The sequence below is a fragment of the Saccoglossus kowalevskii genome, chromosome 1, assembly GCF_978046115.1.
Source record: "Saccoglossus kowalevskii chromosome 1, keSacKowa6.1, whole genome shotgun sequence".
Lineage (NCBI taxonomy): Eukaryota > Metazoa > Hemichordata > Enteropneusta > Harrimaniidae > Saccoglossus > Saccoglossus kowalevskii.
The window spans coordinates 4,172,375-4,184,806 of record NC_140641.1 but is presented as its reverse complement, the minus strand read 5'-3'; the positions used below and the strand labels follow the sequence as shown (position 1 = coordinate 4,184,806).

The window sequence follows — 12,432 nt, the reverse complement described above, 5'->3', positions numbered from 1 at the left end:
TCAGTAATCATATACTGGTATACCAAAATGTAATGTTTGAATGTGAAAGTTGGTGACTCAGTAGTCATATACTGGTATAACAAAATGTAATGTTTGAATGTGAAAGTTAGTGACTCAGTAGTCATATACTGGTATACGAAAATGTACTGTTTGAATGTGAAAGTTAGTGAATCAGTAGTCATATACTGGTATACCAAAATGTAATGTTTGAATGTGAAAGTTAGTGACTCGGTAGTGATATACTGGTATACCAAAATGTAATGTTTGAATGTGAAAGTTAGTGACTCGGTAGTCATATACTGGTATACCAAAATGTAATGTTTGAATGTGAAAGTCAGTGACTCAGTAGTCACATACTGGTATACCAAAATGTAATCTTTGAATGTGAAAGTTAGTGACTCAGCAGTCACATACTGGTATACCAAAATGTAATGTTTGAATGTGAAAGTTAGTCACTCAGTAGTAATATACTGGTATACCAAAATGTAATGTTTGAATGTGAAAGTTAGTCACTCAGTAGTCACATACTGGTATACCGAAATGTAATGTTTGTATGTGAAAGTTAGTCACTCAGTATTCATATACTGGTATACCAAAATGTAAGGTTTGAATGTGAAAGTTAGTCACTCAGTAGTAAAATACTGGTATACCAAAATGTAATGTTTGTATGTGAAAGTTAGTCAATCAGTAGTCATATACTGGTATACCAAAATGTAATGTTTGTACGTGAAAGTTAGTGACTCAGTAGTCACATACTGGTATACCAAAATGTAATGTTTGTATATGAAAGTTAGTCACTCAGTATTCATATACTGGTGTACCAAAATGTAATGTTTGAATGTGAAAGTTAGTCACTCAGTAGTCACATACTCGTATACCAAAATGTAATGTTTGAATGTGAAAGTTAGTGACTCAGTAGTCACATACTGGTATACCAAAATGTAATGTTTGAATGTGAAAGTTAATGACTCAGTAGTCACATACTGGTATACCAAAATGTAATGTTTGAATGTGAAAGTTAGTCACTCAGTAGTCATATACTGGTATACCAAAATGTAATGTTTGAATGTGAAAGTTAGTGACTCAGTAGTCATATACTGGTATACCAAAAAATGTAATGTTTGAATGTGAAAGTTAGTGACTCGGTAGTCATATACTGGTATACCAAAATGTAATGTTAGAATGTGAAAGTTAGTGACTCAGTAGTCACATACTGGTACCCAAAATGTAATGTTTGAATGTGAAAGTTAGTGACTCAGTAGTCACATACTGGTATACCAAAATGTAATGTTTGAATGTGAAAGTTAGTGACTCAGTAGTCATATACTGGTATACCAAAATGTAATGTTTGAATTTTAAAGTTAGTCACTCAGTATTCATATACTGGTATACCAAAATGTAATGTTTGAATGTGATGTGAAAGTGAGTGACTCAGTAATCATATACTGGTATACCAAAATGTAATGTTTGAATGTGAAAGTTAGTGACTCAGTAGTCACATACTGGTATACCAAAATGTAATGTTTGAATGTGAAAGTTAGTCACTCAGTAGTCATATACTGGTATACCAAAATGTAATGTTTGAATGTGAAAGTTAGTCACTCAGTAGTCACATACTGGTATACCAAAATGTAATGTTTGAATGTGAAAGTTAGTCACTCAGTAGTCATATACTGGTATACCAAAATGTAATGTTTGTATGTGAAAGTTAGTCACTCAGTATTCATATACTGGTATACCAAAATGTAAGGTTTGAATGTGAAAGTTAGTCACTCGGTAGTAAAATACTGGTATACCAAAATGTAATGTTTGTATGTGAAAGTTAGTCAATCAGTAGTCATATACTGGTATACCAAAATGTAATGTTTGAATGTGTAAGTTAGTCACTCAGTAGTCACATACTGGTATACCAAAATGTAATGTTTGTATGTGTAAGTTAGTCACTCAGTAATAATATACTGATATAGCAAAATGTACTTAATTTTTGCTTACTTTAAAAACAATATTATAGTTATTTTTATTTTAGTTTATTTAGAAAAGAACTCTCTAAAGATATCAGTATATACAACCCAACTGTCGTTCAAGGGGCAGTCACACCATGACGTTCTGGCTAGCGTTCTCTGGCGTTTGAGGAAACGTTGGTAGTCGCCCAAAGTCGCTGGGACAGCGCCAGAAGAGCGCCGTGAGAACGCTAGTGAACGTCGGTAATCGTTGCTGATCGTCGGGAATCGGCGGAGAACGCTGATCCCCCAAAAAGTTTTGAACATGCACAAAAGTTCTCATTTGAGACCAGCGTTCTTCAACGTTTATTTTTAAACGCTGTTAAACGTTAAATAACGTTCTTCGATCGTTTTGCTAACATTCGACGCGTTCGACAATCGTTAGTCAGTCGTTGCTCTAGCGTTACTTAGTTGTTACCAATCGCTCGCTTTGCAGTGAACAACTCACTAGCGACCTGTCAACGACCGCTGAACGTACCCCTAGCGCACATAAAGCGTGCGACTAACGTCAAATTAACGACCTAACGTTGGATACACGCTCAACACGCTCACTTAACGTTTAAAAGTTGTTCGTCGCGCGCTAGTGACACGTTAGCACACGTCAATGATTTCCAGGGGTATCTTACTTGGTCGCTCATTACACGCTCCTCGTGCGTTAGGAACACGCTAGTCATACGTTAGGACACTCGTTAATCGAACGCTGGATGTGTCTACCTCGTTCCAGAACGCTCAGAAATTGGACGATTGGAACGTTCAGAGAACGCTTACCAAAACGTTATGGTGTGACGGGGCTATCACCAATACACATTAATAATAGAACTGAATTGTGATGAAATACAGAGAAAATACAAACTGGTACCAGATATATGTGCAAAATGGAAGAGTTGGCAGGCATGTACACAAATAATATAAAATTGTGTACCTTCCAGTTAAGGGAAACAATTCAAAATTCAAAATCAAAACATTTTCAACTTTCAAATTTAAGTATCCAGTCTTGTCTTGCACCATATAATATGCTATACAAGAAGTAGTAAATGTATTATATAATACATTACTTATATCACTATTTTAGTATAACAGAATTACATAATAAACATTAAAACAAACAATTCTTAGATTGTCAATTCAACCCTCCAACATATTCAGTTTGTCACTAAGCTAATGACAAATAGTTATGGTTTGATTCCAAATTAACATGATAATTAAAATACTGAAAAAAGAAACATTTTGATTTCTTATTTGTATTAATATGGATTGTTGACTCTTCCAATAAACAATATCAGTCCTGTATCTTTATCTTTAATCACAAATACAAATGGATGATTTGCATTAAATATAGCTGGCTGTGATAGGATCGCAGAGCGCATGTTAATTAAGATGGCAGAAGCAGCAGCTGCCTTGGTGCCTTCCTCTGTCACCTCAATGAATGTTTTATGCAATGCATCAGATACATATAACTCTTTATCAGTAGACATTCCACTTAAATCTGCCTTTTTCTCATCAAATAAATCCATTACTCCTAGTTTTTGTAATGCTGCTTTTACACTAAAACTAGACTGTAATTTAAATCTTGGGAGAGTGACTTTAACAGTAGTGTTGTTGAGGTTAGAATACCAGTTGTTGAGAATCTTGGAGGTAATCATTGGTTCTAAAGATAACAAACCATCCAGTTCATCGGGTAGAATGATGAGCATACTGAGATTACTTCTGCCATATGGCAACTCTAAAATTTGACATTTCAACGATTTATCGTGGTAATAATTCAGTTTCCTTTCACAGTTCATCATAGGAACTTTGATTGATGTCTTTCTTCCATCCAGGAGAAAAAAACCATCAGCAGTTGCTTTGACATCAAATGGATGGACCCATTTACCTTGGAAGTAAACTGCATTGACGATAACAAGTTTTGTCAATTCATTAACTGCTCCTTTTGCGATAAGATCTTTTATCTTATTATTAGTTTGCAACTCTACCCAATTGTTTATTTCTTTTCTGGCTTCTTCTGTGTTGCCAAGAAATGCTGCTCCATAGTAAGCTTCACTTGATGAAAGAAATTCAGACAAAAAATGGTAGCTATAATCACCAAAAAGTCTGTTGACAGTTTGCAACACATAGGCATCATCTTTGTTGAAATGATCTGAATTTAAAATATGGAATGCTGAATGAACGTGTTCAGAGCCGATTTGATGATACTTCAAAGTTCCCTCAATCTGAGTCGCACTCTCACCCTTTGTACCAAGATACGTCATGGCAAGCGCACTAGATAAACTAAATGGAGAAAATATAACATTCTTTCCCTCATATTGATTCGATAATAGTTTATACAAAGCAAAAGAGAATTCTTCCACAGACTCGGCAACAAGACTTAATGATGGAAGCTGTCGTGGATTTTCTCTGGAAATACCTGATGTGTTCTCTGGATTGGTATTACTGTGAATGACTTTACTGCTTCTTGGTAAGAAGAAATATATAAGAGCTGCAGCTATTACTACAGCAAGAAATAATCTTCCTTTATGAATTCTTCTTCTAATTCGGAATTTCTTACCGGCTTTAGTGTAAATATCACTACCAGAAAATAAGGGTAATTGAAACTCACTTCTTTTCTGCCCACGCTGCATTTTCTGAAGGAAATTAGAAGAATCAATTATTATTTAATTTCACAGTATATTTATAATTAACAATGACTATCACACAAGATAACAGTGAAATAACCATCAAGTGCCTATCACTTTTGCATGGAAATTAGAGTGTCACACAACCTCTTGATCAGGTACAATCTGGTTACACTATGTTGTAAAATTGTCTAAAACAAGTATTGTACTTGAAATAATAAAACAATTGGACATATTAATTGCTACCAGTTACAATTAAAACTGATACTATCTAATTCATTCTATCTCAGTACGGTTGAAAAACATACCCTGCCCAGGGGGCACTATAAGGCAACCGATCGAGAAAAAATTTTCAACGTCTAGGCAATAACTTTCATTTTACCTTTTGTACAGATATATGAAATTATTTCAGCATTTTTTAAAATTTAATAATGATCAATGAAACTTGGAAGCATAACATACAAATAGACAAACCCTACAACTGGTTACATTAATTAAAAATAATTCAATCAATAATCTGTATTACATCGCCATTTCCCTGACTGGAGCATGGTTCAAGCGTGACTTGTTTGCATTCAAAGCTTTCAAACAATGCATACACACACAATGATTTCTCAAAATGTATAGTCATTAGGTAAATTTTCACTGATAAAACTATTGAATACATTTTGAGCAATAGTACTAGAATGAACGCATCTCTCTCATGCATGAATTTTATAACTTGCCAAACCTGTCATTACTTGCTTGACCCAGACCAAAAATACTTTTTAACAACCCCTTATTATTTATTCAGCTCTTAGCAATATAATCAATAAATTTAGGACTACCATGTTAGAAAGTGGAATGCATATTGGCACAGTTTTACTGAAAAGACAATTATTTACAGTGCTCACAGATATTAATTTATGCAAATCAGCGACTCTCTACCCCACCTGAAATATTTTGTACAATTTTTTCTCTCGAAACATACCCAAACAACCCCTAGTGGTTTTAAATGGCAAACCCTTAATTTGTGTTAAAATAGAATAGAATATTTTGTTTGGCTCAAATATATGGCCATAAAACAAACATTGTCACAGACGACAATAATAAATAAAACAAGAAAAATTTAACAATCAGTATAAATTTCTAAGATTTTATGAATAATTATATTGGCGAAGAAAACACATACAAAACATATTGGATTATGTTTAGGGTTTTAATAGTTTGTAGTTGGGGGCTCACTGCTAGAGTATGCTCTCCCATGCCATCCCACCTAACCACTACACACACACACACACACACACACACACACATTCACGTCGTACCATCATTGTGACAACACACATTGGATTAACTTTTAATATGGTAGTGATATGAACTTGATTAAAACGCGTTCCTATATAGTGTTGCATTTTAATTGGAGTTTAATTAACTCAATTACAATTAAGTTTAATTAAATAAAAGTTGAATATTCTGTGACTAAACATAGAAATGTTTGCGAAGCTTAGGTTTAGTAAAGGGGGTAGGTATGGTACAATTATTACTACTTTATACTAAAATATGTTTGGATATTTAGAGTACTAAGAAATTGACACTCCCGGTCCGGTTAGACTTAAAATACACCACGAATATTCACTTTTGAGATATAATTTTTGGTATGTGTTGGTTCTTGGATATTTCATCTTCGTCGTCCTGTACTTCGTTTAGTAATTCGAACTTCCCAGTTTACGTAAAAAGGGAGAGTTTCGCGATTTGGACATCGAAAATGCCTTTGCTTCATTATTTGCTGAGGGATGGCCGCTTAGGTATGTGCTCTGTAACTTGCAGCAAATGAACCTAAAAACGTTAGGTAATCAAACAAAAATGACGTTGTACTAAAGTCCAAAAAGTATGTTCAAGGTCTGCATTTTTTTGTAGCAAAAAACGATTTACTCCCTTGCTTATTGTAACACCCTCAAATCAACTGATTTCCATTCCCCTCAAGAGTCAAAATGGTATGTGCCTCCATTTTACACCAGGACTTGAAAAAGTCTTTTTTGCTCGATGTGTTCATTTGCCTTTAATAACGTTTCAGTGGCTGTCACAGTCCTATTCTGAGTCTTGCCGATAACATTTTGGTTCAAATTCACGTAGATATCGCCGAGAAAACTCAAATTTTCAACTAAAGCTAATTTGCATAACACTGTTTTTGCCCTAGGTCACCATATTGGACACCGCATACAGGGAGGTACCCTCTTACAATACAGGGTACAAAACAATTGTTAAAATATTAGATGAGGGTTCAGGAAATGCCTGAAAATACATTAGTATGTGAAGCATACAAGCTTGATATAAAGATGCATGATTCTGGTACTAAAAACTGGGTATCTGGTGTGAAAAAGATTTTGGAAAACCTAAATTTAAGTAATATCTGGAAAGATGGGCAAATTAAATACAGCAATGCTACTATTGAAGACATTACAGAAAAACTTAAAATGCAATTCCAGAAAAAAAGTAAAGAATGCATGTTTGATGATGATAAGGGCGTGCATCACAAAAACAAATTGAGAACATACAGAGAAATAAAAACTGATTTTTCTTTTGAGAAATACCTCCAAATAATTAAAAATCCACTATATTGTGCTGCAATGACTAAACTTAGAATAAGTGCCCACCGTTTACAGATCGAATCAGGCAGATACAAAAACATTTCCATCTCTGATAGAAAATGCCCTGTCTGTGATCTTGGAGAAATTGAAGATGAGAAACATTTCCTTTTCACGTGCCAGCTATATGATAAAGAAAGAACCAGCCTTTTTACTAAACATAAAATGTATGGAGAGACATTAATAAACATATTAAATAATAAAAACGATCACATAATTAAAGACGTTTCAAAACACATTTATACTTGCTTTATGCTTAGGGAGCAAAAAATCAATAACCAGTACCAGCTGCCTCAAAAAAACCACAAAACACAGATTTACATTTATTTACATTATATTACAATTATTCATTTATCTCTTATTGTGAGATATGTATTTATTTCATTCATTTACAGTATTTTTAGTATTTCCTTTTATTTAGTATTTTCATTTTTTTTTTATTATTACATGTATTTGACTTTATTGTATTTTATGTCAAGATCTCAAATGGGATACGATATCAATAAAGATTTACTTACTTACTTACTTACAATTAGTTATTTAGTTACAATTAGTGGTAGTTCTTAATAAGCTTAAGTGTACACATTCAAAGTCATTATATGCAATGACAGGAAGTTTTAATTGAGCAAGTGATCAGATGCTAGGCAGACTCCAGTGAACTAACATCCTGTAACAGCACTGTAACGTTTTTTGGGGAAAGTCTAGGATTATTGAAGGAACCCGTTTTTGACTGAGCTGCTTTCGTGTTTTGACGCCTGATTGACACCTGCAACACATATTCATTCTATTTTTTTTCCAAATTTCATATTTTGAATTTTGTTCCATTAAATCATTTGAACACTGCTATTACAAAACTGGTAGGAGGTAATACATTTGGGGCGAAAGTATTCAAAAATCAATTTTTGGCTGTTGCAATGGCAGTGGTGCGCCAGGATTTTTTTTCAATTAGTGACGGTGCAACCTACCTGTGAAGTATGAACAAAATCAGCCGAGCCCAAAAAAAATCTCAGAGGAGTTAAAAGCCGTTGCTGGTGAAAAGTTACCCCAACTTTGGGGTCAAATTTCTCGGTAATGAAAAAAGATATCAAAAATTCAAATAGTAACTTTGTGCCCACATTCAAGCTGAGTAGAATGAGCTATGTCTGAAGTGTTTTATCCCAAATTTGTAGGAGGAGATACATTTGGCACGAAGCTATCCAAAAAACAACAGTTTTTTGGCTGTTGTTATGGCAACGGTGGGCCAATTTTTTTCAGATTTTTCCTAATAACTAGGGTGAAGGTGTGACCTACCTGCCAAGTTTGAGCAAAATTGGCCAAGCCAAAAAAATCACAGAAGAAATAATACGTGAAAACACTGGAAATCACACACACAAACAAAACGACAAAAGTGATTATAAGGGCAATCCTAGCGGAGCGGATCGCCAATAATTAATATTTCATTTTTGTTAGTGTATCTTTAATTATATTTATTAAAATATGTACACATTATATCTAATTGGGGTGGAAATTGCCAAGCTAATTTATAAAATTATAAACAAATATTTTCGTAAATAATACTGACCGTGAAATACGCCCTTGAGAAGTGTTACTGACCGAATATTTTATATTGCAATTTCTTTCAATTTAATTAGTTGTATTGCAATGCATTAGTAATAATGTAAATATATATATATACATTTCTTTATTTCATTGATGAGACTGAGTTATATATTTGTTAGGCCAGACTTTTTTTTATTCCTTGTTTCTCGAGTTTTTATAAGGCAATTTTTTTGAGGAGGGCGGAAACAAATAAAAATAAAATCTTTTTTTCCCATTAGATTTGTGTGATTCTCAAAGAATTGTAAGTGAAATCATTGATCGGAGAGAAGAAATGAAATAAAATGTTCTTCCATGTATAACCTTGTTTCTCATCTGCGCGAGACTTCGGTACTTTGATCATGATACTCCCACGAAAATGCAACTTGGATTTGGTATGCAGCGGGCGGTAAAAAAAAATGAAGATAAAAATAATATTTTTTAGCAATTTTTTGCACTTACAAGTCGGCGGGCGCGAGAAATTACGCTGAAATAAAATTTTATTTTTATTTCATTTTCGGCTCATGTTCATTCGGCGGGTTCGCGAAACAAGGGATAATAAAAGTCTGGTCTTACGTACTATAATTTATCTATATTGGAAAACGGTTAGGGGGATTATTAATTTTAATAAACAATATTCAACTATCCTTTGCAATAAGATCATAATGATAATGTTTCTTGGTTTTTGAAACTATGGGCATTATCAGAGCATGGGTCTTATTTTGGAACTCCTGCCAGAGCAACATCACAAATCATAAGGGCAAATTAATAGCTTCTAAGGATGGTATTCCCAGAATAGCGCAAGTTGTTAAAGAAACATAAAACTTTAATTCTCAACAACGATGAAAGGACCAGTTACTGCGACAAAGCCCTACTCCCCGCGAGACCCACCCAATACGAAACCCACTTACCGCGAAAGCCACTTACCGCGAAGCTACTAGTATTGATATTAATATAAATTGAACCATACCTTCCCCCGATACTAAACCTAAGCTACACAAACTTGACTTAAATTCAATTAAATATTAATATAAATTATGAAAATAGTGGGGGGGGGTCCACGTCCACGCAGCTCAATTGATTTGTCTTTTTTTTTTTTTGCGGGCTGGGGGGTGGGGTGGGCGCTGCCGCGCATCCCCCTAAATCCGCGCGTCGTGAGGGTCGTCACAATGTAGGTCCTGTCGTCACAAGTCGATGTAAAGTTAAATTGAAGTCGTCACAACGTTGGTACCGCACACACACATCCCCATCACTATCACATCCACTTTATCGGTCTTGCCATGGACGTACTAGCACATTGTCGTCGTTTCACTTTCACATGACATGGTACAATAAAGTTAAACTCACCAAATGTAGACTACTGGCATACAGGTATACCTGACTGGCATAGTACAGCAGAACGTATTTTTTACAGTTCAGACAGTCGTGCGTTCAGGTTCAAATCGGGGACTATTATCATGACACGGATAATAACATGGCGCAGACAGTAGCTACTAGTATTTATTACGGAAGTAAAAACGGAAGTGGTCACCGCGAGAGGGCGTTCTTTCACAGTGAACTTCAACTATCATTTGTTAAACTGTAGTTTACTGTGTTTCAGTTTCTTATTACTATTTGACAAAAACATATAAATACTTGTTGTGCATAGTTATGTCATAGTAAATCACATACATGATTTTAATGAACTATGTTGTGAAGTACTACAAGACGGACCTTGTGTTCATAGCACACACTGTCATTTTTTAGTAGTAGTTTGTCTCGTAGCGTAGTACCTCCACTAGAATATACAGGTTTTTGTCATATCGAAACAATGATATATCGCAATAGGTGGTAGAAGGACTGTGGTTTAACATTGTGATACTGCCGAACTATACGAAGATGGCTAAACCGTGGCTAAATGTATACCTATCTAAGGCAACCCTAAATTCCAGGAATTATCTATTAGTCCAATTAGCAACATGTACGTGCTGCATGTTCCGAACCGACTTTCAGTGCTTCCAGACTGGCAAATTGATACATTCGTTACAGGTTTAATGTTTTTTATTGTTATGTCGACGGCCTAAACTTTTCGTAGTCGTAATTTTGTTTTTGCTGTTATCTGTATTTGCAGAAAGATGTGAAAATTGTTGTTCTTTGAAGTAAATTAAATCAATTATTGTACGTAACTTGTTTCGAAATAGGATTGCCATGAGATATCAAGATTACGGAGGCAAGTCACATTGACGTGTTTATTATATTGATAAATTGTTATAACTATAGACCTCGGGAAACTAGTATCTGTGATAAACCGTACGTGTATGGCCACACACACTCACTTTCTCAAACTCAACCGTACACCTAAGACGTGATATCGACGTGTCGGACTGATTAGTTCTATTTTACTATGAATAAAGCGGGCATGCATCATTGTTGTTCTTTCACTAACACAGGACAGGAAATTGTACTCATGATGTTGCACGTACAATGGGGGATGAGTGGTAAATTGACACATCATAGGAGCCTGGATGCGAACAATGCAAAGTGTACATATTTCCGGCGGCGAGTGTTGAAATATAGTACTCTCATTTTGGTCCTCTGCTTTGGGAGTTGGCTGTAGATGGGAATCAGAACGAACCACCACTTGAAGAATTAGATCTCCACGCACAAACACTCTGAGCATAACAGTAAACAATACTAAAGACAGCATTTCTTTAAAAACATCTAGGGGTATTTCTGACTCGTACTCTCTGTTGCAACTTTTTAAATTTGCGAATTCGATTTTCATTCTTTGTTGAATCCTCTATATTATGATAATTGCTACGTTCACATTATAGGATCTCGGCACGTGCCGAAATATTTAATCCTTTGTGTTACGATTAATACATGGAGTACATTGGATTATACTTTAAATACTTTAAATAAATAAAGTAAAGTAAATAAGATCGTTGTTGTAGCTCACAACTAATTCAATGAAATTGACATGAAATTATCTAATATTTTCACGGTTTTGGTGCAATAGTTCACAATCAATCTTATTCTATTTGGGCCTCAGCATGCTGCAACAAACGAGAGTAATATTATTATATTTAAAAAAACAAAAACAAAAAAAAACATTTTCTTCTTCATATTATATCTTCCTATTAACGCAAATGGAAATCAAAACAAAAACATAGTTTCGCTTTCAATATAATACTAAATGTGAAATATGCTTGTTTTAATAAATCAAAATGAAATCAGAGATTAATCTTAAAATATAAATTAACATTTAAATAAATAGAATTTCTCACTTTAAAAGTGAAATATAATTTTAATTCAAGTGTAATTGTGATGTATTTTAAGAAATAAAATTAATTGAATGTGGGAATTTAATTTCAAGCTATTTTTTTATTTTAAAACTAAATAAAAATACACGGCTGTGACCGTTTCTCGGTTAACGTAAACAATCTTGTGAGTAAACAGGCAAGTGTTTTGTGTAGTTGATATACTATCACAAGAATCGAACAATATCATGCTTCACTTCCTCTTTTACGCTTTGTTGATTTTGTGATCTAACACCACGAAACGTGTCATTAATTATATAGATGTGTATGTGAACCAACACTAAGGGGTGTACCATTAATTATGTGAGTGGGTGTCAAG

At 34.3% G+C, this 12,432-nt stretch overlaps 1 pseudogene across 1 annotated transcript; it reads right to left on the bottom strand.

Annotated features, from left to right (window-relative positions):
- Nucleotides 1–2,005: 2,005 nt before the first annotated feature.
- LOC144346766 (leukocyte elastase inhibitor pseudogene) lies at nucleotides 2,006–10,314 on the bottom strand (annotated as a pseudogene). The gene is made up of 2 exons (XR_013419578.2): nucleotides 10,162–10,314; nucleotides 2,006–4,621 (listed from the first exon to the last, which is right to left on the bottom strand). The product of XR_013419578.2 is annotated as a leukocyte elastase inhibitor pseudogene (transcript).
- Nucleotides 10,315–12,432: the final 2,118 nt, after the last annotated feature.